The following is a 13723-nucleotide window of genomic DNA, read 5'->3' on the forward strand; positions in this document are numbered from 1 at the left end:
GATGAACTACCATGGGTCCATTTTTCAACTTCTTTTCATTTTTTGAGATGTCTCAAAATATCTAAATTTCCTAATGACAAGTCATTTATTAAGGAAAACTGTTACTTGCCTGGTGGAGAAAAGCTTTTTCTTTTTCTTTTTTTTTTAAAAGATTTTATTTATTTATTTGAGACAGAGAGAATGAGAGACAGAGAGCATGAGAGGGGGGAGGGTCAGAGGGAGAAGCAGACTCCCTGCCAAGCAGGGAGCCCAATGCGGGACTCGATCCCGGGACTCCAGGATCATGACCTGAGCCGAAGGCAGTCGCTTAACCAACTGAGCCACCCAGGCGCCCGAGAAAAGCTTTTTCTGATTATAGTGGTAGAAAGAAGAGGGGAAGAAAGACAGTCTTAGGGAAAGTAAAGAGGAAATGTAGAGATTTAAAAGCAGAAGTAGGGGCACCTGGGTGGCTCAGTTAGTTAAGCGTCTACCTTTGGCTCAGGTCATGATCCCAGGGTGCTGGGATTGAGCCCCGCATCAGGCTCCTTGCTCAGTGGGGAGCCTGTTTCTCCCTCTCTCCCTGCTCCTGCTCCTGCTGTCTTTCTCAAATAAATAAATAAATAATCTTTAAAAAAAAATATGGGCACCTGGGTGGCTCAGTTGGTTAAGCCACTGCCTTCGGCTCAGATCATGATCCTGGAGTCCCGGGATCGAGTCCCGCATCGGGCTCCCTGCTCAGCAAGGAGCCTGCTTCTCCCTCTAACCCTCCCCGCTCTCATGTACTCTCTCTCTCTCATTCTCGCTCTCTCAAATAAATAAATAAATCTTAAAAAAATAAATAAATAAAAGCAGAAGTAGGACTTGTGATTTTAATTTCAACAGGTAATGATCTTGGAACTCATCATTCCTGCCCTTATAAGAGAAGCCAAACAAACTGAAAGTCAGTGGCTTTTCTTGGACACATCAGAGAAATAAGATCTCAAGGCAAGCTGCCATGCTGAATCTAGAAAGGACAGACTAATCCAGAGAGGCATATCCAAAATCTGCTTACCTGGAGCAGAAGCCACTGGAGCCATAAACTGGTTAAGGATCACTGAAGTGGTAATTTTGATGAATTTCTAGAGGGTACAGACTAATGTGATTATGAAAAACTCTTTAGGGTTACACTCTTAGAGGAGATTCCCATTGTGTCATGGGTTTTGCCCCCTGAGGAACTGAGGAAGACCCTCTCATGCTTCTAGAAGGGAGAGGGGAAGAGTAATCATTATAAAATATGTCCAGAGCATTTGCCATCACAAAGACTTGTTCTCCAGGAGAATAGTCCTTCCCAGAGCCTTATCCCAACTGGGAAGAGGATTTCTCCCACTATAGCCCCTTTAGTCTTCTTGTCTCACTTGGGTTGGGGGGTAACACTAAAAAAAATGAGATTTAATCATAAGATTATGGAACTCTTCCTCTTCTCCATACATTACCCCCATGCCACCCAAACTCCAACACCCCTCTTTCAGTAACTGACAGAACAGACAAAAATTCAGTAAGGAATTAGTTGACTTGAGTAGCACTGTCAATCAGCTTGATCTGATTAGCAATTTTAGAACACCCCATACAACAGTAGCAGAGTACACATTCTTCTCAAGCTCACATGAAATATTCTCCACCATAGGTCACATTTTGGGTGGGTAAAAGACAGGAATAAAATGTAGAAAGAAAAAAAAATGGTAGAGGAAGAAATTAACCTGGAAATAATTTTGGCAGGAAGAAAAATGCTAGGAGAAAAGAGAAGAAAGAAGAAGGCTAAAAAAAGAGAAAAACAAATAAAAATAGTTACCTCTTACTGAGCTTTTGCTGTATGTGTGCAAGTTCTGTGCCAAACTCATTTCATACATTATCTCACTGAATCCTCACACACTCTGATTTGGGCTTTCAACACCATTTGCAAATGAAGAAACTGAGACTCAAAGAAGGTCAGTAATTTGTAAGTGGCAGAGCCAAGATTCAAAGCCAGAGACCCTACTTCAACCAAAACTTGACTTTGTTGATTCTGTAAATATGGGGTTAAGGCTACTTTTTGTGAAGTTGGGCTGGGTGGCTTGATCTAGAATGGATCTATTCATCGGTAAGTGTTTTACATGGTGCCTGGTGCCTGGTAGTGTAGTCCCATTTTTTTTCCTAATCAGACTCTATCCTCCCAGACTCCAGTCAACCTTCTTGGCAATCAGCTTTTCCTCCCCTTTGCTATATATCTTGTTTTCCACTGCAGGTCAGTGAAGTACGTCAGGGATGTGCTCATCAGTACCCCACAGACCTTACTTCATACTATTTAATATAGTGAAAAGGCTATTACAGTAGAGTTGGTGACTGTGTCTACAAATAGAAGTTACAAGTATCAATTATTCTTGGGAAATGAGACCAGGCTTGAAATAGAAGCTAGATAGAGGAGATGGTTAAAATCAGAAAGCCTTTTTCCTTCTAAACTGTGACATAATATTCCTCGAAGCAGTGATATACTGCAGTATATTGCGTGATTCTTAAAAGCAAGGACCATAACTTATTCATCTTTGTTTCCTCCAACTAGGGATTTTATAAATAGAAGTTGTTTTAATAAATGTTACATGAATTATAATCCTTCATAATCATTTAAAATAGTAAAACATGCTTCAAGTTTTAGGAAAAGCTCATAAATATATCATAAATATATTGCATACAAAATTAAATATATTTTATACAAAGGACTGCAGTACACTATTCATATAACACATAAATAATATAGCTGTATTGTATAATAAATTTGGCCTACATCTAACAAGCTAGCTATAAAAAACATTTCCATCTGTTTATTCCTTTAAATTTAAAAGAATTTGTTAGATGGTTTTAGATGACCTACGTTTCTGAAAAAGGCTGCCCTTGGAAATTTCAATAATGCTTTCCTTTGATCTCAACATATGTACCTTAACAAACAAAAAGTTACTCCATTTCTTGGCCTAGAGCTGAGCTCTTAAAAAAAAAAAAAAATCTGTTTTCCTCTCTGCAATTCAATGCACAGTGTTAAATTGGTAAACCAGCACATTGGTAGGTAAAAGCACTTGAAATGTAGTTCTAAATTAAAAGTCTTCAAATAAACCAAATGAGGAAAATTATGGACTGCCTATATGACCACACATACTAAATTTCAGGGACATACTATGAAGGGGAGTTTCTCCTGTATTCTGATTTCCATCATCCATCAAGTGTTTTGTCACTTAAAATTTTCAACATGCCATCTTGCAACAGATGAGTGCCACAGTATGACTCAGTGCAGCAATTATTCTGGTAATCACAGGGTTGGAATACTACAATGTGTTAAAAGAGATTGGAATGTCACTACAGCAGTTACATAATCAACATTTTAAATATTTTCTTTTTGAGTCTCTTGTGTTATATAGTTGGATCATGTAATATAGTTAATAGCACATGTGAATTGATAGAACTGTGATGCAGTGAATTTTGAAGTGTGTGCATGCTTGTGATAGTGTCTGGATTGCGAATACGATACTTTATCTAATAAACATTTTGTAAATAGAAGTTGTTTTACTACATGAATTATAACCCTTCATTATCATTTAAAATAGTAAAACATGCCACACATTTTTGGAAAAGCTCATAAATATATTGCATACAAGATTAAATATATTTTGTACAAGTATATTAATGCGTTAAGAGGTCTCTCTATCACTAAGTGCTTGAAAATTACTAGACTGGTGATTTGAGCTATTCAACTAAGTAGACTGGTTATTTGACTATTTGAATATCTTGGCAGTTTTACTGTCGAATCCATCAAGTGTCTTAATGTCGTATATAGTTAATATTCTTCCATGCCACTGATCTTCCCTCCCTCCCTCCCCTCTGGCTACTTCCCACCCTCCTTCCCTTCCTTCCTTCCATTGTGGATAACATTATTCCATTTGTACTTCAAACAAGGTGAAATTTCAGTGGTACTTTGAGCCATTTACTGGTGATCTTTCTTAACCATTCCATGACTCAATTTCCTTATTGAGAACCAACTTCATCTAGTTCTTTTGAAGTGTGCCCGAAACATATTAAAATTTCTAATATATTGAGAACAAATTCAATGGAATTTCATTACATGGATTGTATTCCTTTGGAATTTTTCAAGTCCCCATTATTTTTTCAGCAAACATTTTATTTATAAAAACATTAATTTTTGGTACTGGTATGAGGTTTTTTTTTTACATCATTTAGTATTAACTATTATAGAATTATTAATGCCTCTCTAGATCCTGCTTTCTTTGTACTCACACAGATCACTCAAGGTAAACTTCGGCGATATTTCTCACTTGGGGAGACTGGTTACAGCCACTTTACCTCCTAACTTGATTCTGAAGGCTTTGGATTAATAATTCTGTCACTAACATTTGCCTCCTGCATAACCCATGATAATGTATTTTCTTTTTCTCTCTCTTTTTTTAAGATTGTATTTATTTATTTGAGAGAGAGAGTGAGAAAGAGCATGAGAGGGAAGAGGGTCAGAGGGAGAAGCAGACTCCCTGCTGAGCCGGGAGCCTGACGCGGGACTTGACCCCAGGCTCCGGGATCATGACCTGAGCCGAAGGCAGTCGCTCAACCAACTGAGCCACCCAGGTGCCCCGATAATGTATTTGCATCAGAAAATGTTCCTAAATATGTCATGGAAGGCTCTTTTTGCTCTTTATTGCCTGCACTGTTAACTTTCTCTGGTACTCTTAATTCTATTTAGCTTGGATTAAACTGTATATCTATGCCCAGATTTCTAATAACTTTTCTCATTGTAGCATTAAGGATTGTTGTGCTAGTGGGAAAAGAGTGACATTACCCTTTATATGTCCCATGTCCATATTTCTATGGAACTTTTCAGTGGAGGTTACCAGGTGCACCTTTATAGATTCCCTATTATGGGGAGAGAACACCTTACAGCTCACTCTGGAATACTATCTTCATTATTTCAATGAAACAATACATGTTCTTTAAATCACCAAATGATTCTCTTGCATTACATTCTTGATGTCCTCATCAGTTTTACTCACTGGATTTTAGATTTTTCCTTTCCTGGATAAATTCATTAACTACACTGTCCTCCTGATAGCCCTGTCGGTGACTACAAAAGCACTCTTCATAACTGATGAAATATCCTGAACTTGTAGTGTTTTGATATCTCAACTGCTCTGGCTTTTGACATTCCTTCATTTCGGCCACTTAGTGGCGATGTCAAGTCTTGAAAAGTATCCCTCAGAAGTATTCTACCTTCAAGTTGACAGCTCAAAGATCGACAAGGACCACTGTACATCTCTTCATGTTCTTGACAACTAACAAACACTGAACAGACAATGGGCAAATTTGAACCCAAATTTGACCCTCCTGTATATTCTTCACTTATCCACCTCTATTCCTAAGCTAGAGATGAGATAATTTGTTTCAACATCATCCAGTTACTTTTCTAAGATGGCTTGCCTCTTGGCCTTCAAAAGTTCTCCTTTGCTAGCACCATTCTATATGGGTAGCAGATAACTTTTGATATGTATCTCTTGCAGAAATATACAAACAATAAAAATATTTATGCTATTTATTTGCAAACAGTAAGTAGTGAACACTTATTATAAACTCCTAGATTTATTTCATATTAACAATTTAATATATGTCTATGATTGCATACATTCCAGTGTCACATATGATTGTATAGATTACGGTGCCTGAATTTCAGTGAAAATTCTGTTTATTTATGACTCCAATCCTTAATTTACTGTTTTAGATAACATGTCTCTTGTGGTCCATTTTAAACTGTATCTGATTCTAGTCTTTCTGATTGCTTCTCTACTAATGACCACTTACTGTCCTAATTGGACTGTTCACCCTTTTTCTAGGAGATAAAAGTAGAGTGTTTTCTCTCTGCACTTAGATATTGCTTAACTTTTCGTAATTGAAATACTCTTTTTACAGCTAAAAATTTTACTTTTGAACTTTATGCCTTGAACATTTAGCTGTTTTTATTTCATTTATTTTTTATTTTTTTTAGATTTTATTTATTTATTTGACAGAGAGAGACATAGCGAGAGAGAGAACACAAGTAGGGGGAGTGGGAGAAGGAGAAGCAGGCTTCCCGCGGAGCAGGGAGCCCGATGCGGGGCTCAATCCCAGGACCCTGGGATCATGACCTGAGCCGAAGGCAGATGCTTAACAACTGAGCCACCCAGGCACCCCTAGCTGTTTTTATTTTAAAATAATGTCATAATAACAAGGAATATTTTAAAACAATATGCCAGCCCAATTAAAATATTTTCATATTTCTATAGAAACATATTGGTAGATCAAAACATTGGCATTAAGTATATTAATTATAACTATCTTTAGTTTTCTTTTATATAATTAAGATAAAAATGTAATCATGTATGAAAAACAATGAAATGAGATTGATTTAAAATGTATTTTTTTCTCAAATAAAATTCTGTGTCCTTTTCCACTAAGGGCATGACCTAGAATTTGCCTACATTACTTCTGTGTTGATTCCATTGGACAGAACTTACTTGTAAAGGAAATCTTAAATTATAATTTTTCTAGGCAGCCATGAGTTTGACTTAAAATAGTGAGTCTGATACTAAGGACCAAAGTGTTAATTGGATATTGAGAGGCAACTAGTAGTCTCTACCTCCTATGTTGGTAAGATTTCTTCAGTCATATTTCAAAAAATTTTTTGGTTGATCTTCTGTCATATGCCAGATCCAGAAGATTTAGAAATGAATGAAATATAATCTTTAACCTTAGTTGTGATAGGAGTGGTAGGGCATAGGAGTGCAATGCTTTCTGAGCTCAGGAAGGGGTGTCATTAACTCAGTTTGGGGTGTAGAGGGGATTGAGAAACACTTCAAAAAAAGATACAGTGTTAGTTGAGTTAGTTTAAATACAATTAAAATTTCCCAGGTGAAGAAGGGCCAAGACTTTCTTGGTAGTAGAGGGTAGTAGAATATGCAACTTCAAAATATGCCTTTTGGGGGCACCTGGGTGGCTCAGCCATTGAGCGTCTGCCTTCCGCTCAGGGTCCTGGGATCGAGCCCCACGTCAGGCTCCCTGCTCAGCGGGATTCTCCTCTCCCACTCCCCCTGCTTGTGTTCCTGCTCTCGCTATCTCTCTGTCAAATAAATAAATAAAATCTTAAAATATATATATGTGTGTGTATATATATATATATATGCTTTCCAGTGTATTGATTATTTGGGGCTGTAGACACTTAATAAATGCAGGTAGAGGTTTCTCTGAACTCCCTTTATATGCCTAAAGACAGATCCTCGAAAAGGAACCCACTTATCTACAGCACATACCCAGAAGTTTCATCAACCAGGCAAGATTGATTCTTATCACAGGAGAGACTAGAAGTCTGTGCTGCACCCAGGTGAACTTTGTCACAAACTACCATATCTCCTATCTATTCTTTAAGGCCCCATTCACCTTTCCTAAAAATCACTTACTGTCCCCTAAGAGACCTACATCCCTCTTCCCCTTTTCTATTAATTTAATCCTGAATTGTAAGCCATCTCAGGGAGTTACTCATTTTTCCTGAGCACCTCCCATGTATACATAATGTATACATGTTAATAAATTTGTTTGTTCTTCTCTTGTTAATCAGTCTTTTATTACAAGACTCTTAGCCAAGAACTCAGAAGTGTAGAGGAAAATTATTTTCCCTCTCCTCTATTAATAAGATATGCTATGAAAACTAGCTGTGTCATGAAATGTCATAATACAGAGAACAGGAGTAAATTCAGTTTGGTGGTATTAAAGGGTTTGTAGAGGGAATGTGATGGAGATGAACCTATAACGGTATCTCTTGGTGTGATGTGAAAGGTCATGTATGTTTGAATTTCATTAAATAGATCAGGGGTCCACAAACTGGGGCCCATGGGCCAAATCCTCCTTGCCACCTCTTTTTGTAAGCAAAGTTTTATTGGAGCACAGTTACATGCACTTGTTTACCTTAAGTATCTATGTTGCCTTCTTGCTACATTGGCAGAGTTGAGTAGTTGTGATAGATACAATAAGGTCCACAGAGCCTAAAATATTTTCTATCTGGTCCTTTGCCAGAATAATATTGCCAACCCCCCAGATGTAAACAGTGATTTCTCTTTGGAAATTTTAAAGCGGTAGAAACCCACTAATGGGAGCTCTTTCAAGAGCGTGTGGAATAACAACTTATGTTGGATATCTTGATGAAATATTTTTTTTTGTTTTGCTTTGTTTTTGTTTTATTGTTAATGTAGACTGTGCTTAGAGACCAGAATACAAAGGAATCAGAAGAGAATGCACTATAAATAGTCTGTTTACTGCCACTGGGGAAAGCAATTCAAAAAAAGATTAAAGGGTTTGCCAAAAAGGTATTAGAGTTTGCTTTAAGAAGGACCCAAACTTTTACATTGAAAAAATGGGTGGGCTTTGGTTGCTATTTTAATTAATACTTGAGTTTGCCTTTCACTGAGAACTTTCACAATAACGTTAATTATTGGGAGTCATCTTGGCTACGTTCACTGTCATTCCGACACAATAGAAGCTGTTACAATAAAGCAGTTCAGGGCCATGACAAATACCGAACAACTGCAGAGCACAAGTCGCTCACCATCTTTAGACCTAGAAATTTGTCAGTTTTCAGAATGACTTCTTTCAAAAACAAGCTATCTTCAGGTTTTCCTACACTTGAAGTTTTTCAAGAGCTCTTCATGAAGTTGTCATATGGTATTAATGCACAATGAGCATCATTCATTAAGTCTGCATTGATCTGACAGACATTATACTTTAAATAATTACTGCCTACTGCATTACCTTTGTCCTTTGTGAGCTTTAATTTCACATGTCAACAGTAATCACTTTGGAGTGCGATATCTGTAGATACAAAAATGTCTTGCCTTGGCAACTGTGTACTTGAAAGGTGATGCCTTAGGCTAGGAACTCTTGCACTTTTGTTTGCTTCCCATAATGCCACCTTTTAAACAAATGTTTAAGGTTTACTGTCACTATTGTAATTTTTTTATTCCACTGTTTTAAATAAAAATATTTTCTCTTATTAATCCAATATAAATCACTGTGGTCTATTATTAAACAGGCAAATTCTGATAGAACTTTTATATTCCTCGTAGTAATGTGATATCCCATCAATTCCTTGGAATTTAAAAGACAACCATACTATAGAATTGGCTTTTGTTTTGTATAGTGAGCATGTAGACTAATCTGAGGTCTTTAATCTGTTTTCAGGAAACTCTGCCTTATTGGAAAAAAATGTTGGATAAATCCCTTTAAGACTTACTTAAAAAAACATTATTTCATAGTTAAAACATGAAAAACAAACTGGCAAGAAAGAGAAAAGTGTATTATGGATATGTAAAGAAGTAACAAAAATAATAACTCATTTCTTAATAGGAATTAAACAAAAAATGCACACATTCAATTCACAATGTTGATACAAATGGCAGATAAATATATGAAGAAATACATAGCCTCATTGGAATAAAAGGAATGCATATTTAAAGCATAACAAAATACTGGTATTTCCACTTACCTGATAGTAAAGGTGAATAAAATATTAACTCCAGTGGTAGCTTGAGTATATAAGGACATCGTACTCTAATCTTCTGTTCACAAGAGTACAGTTTTTAGTCTTTCTGGAAAAGAGTTTGGTTATATATACCACATTTTAAGTGTTACACTGTTTACTTACCCATGTTAGTAATTACATAAGAATTTATGCTAAGGAAATAGTAGAATAGGGGCATAAAGATGCACGCATAAGACTGATCATCATAGCATTGTTGGTACTGAGAATAAACTAGAAGCAACCAAGGTTATCATTCTCTGGGAGTTGGCAGAATACCATGTGGTGCACTCATAAAATGGGTATTATTTAGCTACTATAAATGATGAGTAAAAGTAATAGTTTCTTTTTCAAATACTTTCCCCTTTACTTCCCTCACAGCATACCTATATTTTCCTCTAATGTCTCTGAATTTTGCCCCTGTTTGAAGGTTCATTCTTCCCAAACTAGTAGATAAATTCTGGATCTCACAAAGTTCTACCCAAGATTCACTTCCTTTTTCATACTTTCTCCTTTGATCATATATGTTTTTTAAAACTGTGGGTGCTGACCCAATCTTGAGGCATGAAATCAACCTAAGGAGTAATAACCAACATTTTCAACATTTATTGCAAAGGATATAGCATGGACAAAGCTAGAGAAATTGTGGTTTGTTTGAGGAATTTCAAGAAGTTCTGTAAAACTGAACTGTTCATTTGGACAAGTTCTAGGATTTAAACCTGCTGAGAAAGGCCATGGAGGGCATTGTATGCTGTGCAAAATGGATAGTATTTTATCCTGAAAATGATGAAGGGACAGTGGTATTTTAAAATGGCTTTTATTGAGGAATTTAATATACTTGATTCTTGTAAAGCAGGAAGAACAGTGCATATATATTCCATTTACTGGAAATGTAAATAAGACATCCTAACATATCCTGATGAATAGGGTGATATCCAGGCTCACCAAAACATCTCCGCAGAGACTGGGCTTATATCAATAATCTATTGGTATTCTATTCAAGCAGCTAGTCACCATAATATTCATCTTTGTTCTTTCAGGGTTGTTGTATTTGTACCACCTATCTGTGATCTTTACTATTAAATTAGAAGCCCAGAGTATGTGTGTCTGGGACACAGATAAAAGTATTCATCTTATCCTATACAGTGTTAACTCTGAAGCCAAAGCATCAAATTATTATGGTAATCCTCATATTATTTGGATTCAGTAAAGTCCAATGTTACCTTTTAAAGCAGTTGCTATTTTAGATTGGTTATAAGACACTGTGAACTTGGACTTCACATTTTTCTTGAAGCCATCTTTAGAAACCCCATAAAAGCTTGCTTTTCGTTTTGTGTCCTTAAGTTTTAGTCAGTACTATGCTCATAGTGAGTCCACAGCAGGGATGAAGAAAAGCTTTCTGGAAAAGAAAAACTTATCTGAAAAGCCTAAGCAAATTAATTTTCTCCTACAATGTTTGTCATAGAAGTAAATTTAACTATGACTAAGCAGTGCAGAAATAGAGTTTGTCAGTTTATCATTGTCTTATTTTTTCATATCTTTAACAATGTTTGAATAAATTCTAAAATGTGTTACACATGCCCTGACTTATTAAGTGTAATATTCTCTTGTCAAACAGATAGCTTCCATCTTTTCTTGATGATTCAGTCACCATTAGAGTTTCACAAATCATAATAATTCCTTAAATTTATGTAATGCATTATACTAAATAGGTATAAGTTAAATTACTTGAATAATGTGAAATTACATATTTATGTTATCAAGTCTTAAAATAGTTGAAGCTATTAACTCTACATTTAATAGCCTTATCCTTCAACATTTTGGGATTCTTGAATCTACTTTTTAGGTTTTCTGCCTTCCAAGTCTTTTGGGATTCTTTCTTTTAGTGCTGTAGGTGATATGGCTTTCTCAAATAATGCCTTTCCTTGTAAGGAAAAGGCAGTGACTTTTGTGTGTAAAACAGAAGGACATTTTGATAAATGTCCATTTGAAATGTCATCTCACTGTTTGTTTTTTTTTTTTTTTTTTTGAGCCTTAGGGTCTGATTGCCTATCAATACATTTTGTTTTGTTTTGTTTTGTTAGCATCTTCAGGGTCTGATTAAGAAGAAAACGTAGCAGACACATGGAAAGGGGAAGAGTCCTCAGCTTGAGAAGGGAAAATGAAAGGATTATACAAGGTTTGATCCAGTGCCTATCATTCTTATATGTATATAGTGTGATACCAAAGAAAAGGCAAGACAAAGGGGAAGAAGACTCAGGAGCATGAAGAATAGAAATAAAAAGATTATACAAGGTTTGATCTTATATATATATAAAAAAGCAACCAGTCAGTGAAAGAACAAGTTAATAAAAAGCAATCTTAACTCCATATTTATTGAACACCTAATAATCTTTTAGGTTTTTAAGGATTTCCCCTTAAAATGTCTCTAAGTTTATTATTTTTAGACTCCCACCTATTTCCTTATTATTGCTGGCTGCTGTGTCTGTCTTCCTAGTGACCTTTAAAAGAGGATCTAAGAGCTGAGAAAGACTCAGATGGAAGTAAGCCCAGATAATGGCAGCAAAGATGAGTCCCTGGAGGCCATTCTTTGGATTCAAAGAAGAGCCGGAGGGGAGGAGGGGTGACCTGGAAACTAAACTAAGATCCAGAAGTGAACCCAGACAATTAAATCTTGCAGAAGGTCCCTTGGTGATTTCCCTAAAAATATATCAGCTGTCCTGTTATTTTAAGCCACTTAGGCATGAAAGCAGACTGTATTCTAGTACCTTCCTGAGCTAAGGAACAAAATTTCGAGAAGGGGAGAGGAAAACAGAAATACTCTCAAATATTTTACGGAGGAGTAATCATACCTATTTTAGACTCTATTTGCCTTTGGTTAATTATGTGCTACTTATTTTTTTGTTTTTGCTTTTTTTTTTCCCTTTTCTCTTCCAGGAGAATAGTCTCACCCAACTTCAAATTAACTTCATTTTTTTTAAAAGATTTATTATGGTAAGAACACTTAACATGAGATCTATTCTCTCAACAGATTTTAAGTGTAGAGTACATTGTTGTTGACTGTAGGTACAGTATTTTACAGACGGTCTCTAGAGCTTGTTCATCTTACTTTACTGAAACTATATGCCCAGTGATTAATAACTCCCCGTTTTCCTCTTTCTCCAGATTCACATTTTACATAAACAATTCAAAGCCTTGCCTTGTGTGCTATGCTGGACACCTAACTTCATTGTTTTAATTATTTGATCAATCTTTCATGAATATCAGATAAAGTGCCCAGTAAAAACCTAACAGATCATCCATGCCCTTAAATATTAGTGGTCTTCTTGTAAATAAAATACCCTGTGTTAGGTTAAGATGAATTAAAAACAAAGTCAATTCCCAGAAAGTTCTCCATCTAATAAGAAAAATAATGCATGCATATTAGAAACAGCTAAAATAGAAAAATAGTAGGAGGGGCTCAGATAAAATCTTTTGACTCTGGACCATCCATTGTCTATTCTCATTTTCCTAGTAATAGACCATGGAGCTTTTCCTTATCTTCCTTATATGGCTAGCTAGGTCAACAGTGATACCTCCTTCATACAGGTGGGTAGATCCAGAAAGCTTGCTGACTCCTTTATTTCCAGAAAAAGTTCTGACATGCTCTGGCTTGGATCAGATGAGTTTCACTCTCTAGAATTGAGTCCAACAGCTTATATGGGGAATTGGATGCTGTGATAGCTGTCTTTAGAAAAGTCAGTGGTTTGCACACTTTTGGATTTAGTTAATCATTAGAGTATACATCTCAGTAGCAAATATCTTTTTTTAGAATTTGACCAGAAAGACTAACTCTAGGGAGTTTATATTTTATCTTTAAAAAAAATAGATTTTAGCACTTTTAGCTCACCATATTCAACATTTTAGATCATTTATATACTTGATCATCAGAAAAAACAATAGGGCGCCTGGGTGGCTCAGTTGGTTAAGCGACTGCCTTCGGCTCAGGTCATGATCCTGGAGTCCCGGGATCGAGTCCCATATCGGGCTCCTTGCTTAGCAGGGGGTCTGCTTCTCCCTCTGATCCTCCCCCCTCTCATGTGCTCTCTCTCTCTCATTCTCTCTCTCAAATAAATAAATAAAATCTTTAAAAAAAAAAAA

The 13723-nt window shown here is 36.1% G+C and overlaps 1 protein-coding gene across 12 annotated transcripts in view; it reads left to right on the forward strand.

Moving 5' to 3' along the window:
* RALYL (RALY RNA binding protein like) overlaps positions 1-13723 on the forward strand; it is a 658970-nt gene that overhangs the window by 114803 nt on the left and 530444 nt on the right. The gene's annotated exons all lie outside the window — the stretch shown is intronic.

This window comes from Leptonychotes weddellii, chromosome 4, assembly GCF_054177405.1.
Source record: "Leptonychotes weddellii isolate Sample4059 chromosome 4, ASM5417740v2, whole genome shotgun sequence".
Lineage (NCBI taxonomy): Eukaryota > Metazoa > Chordata > Mammalia > Carnivora > Phocidae > Leptonychotes > Leptonychotes weddellii.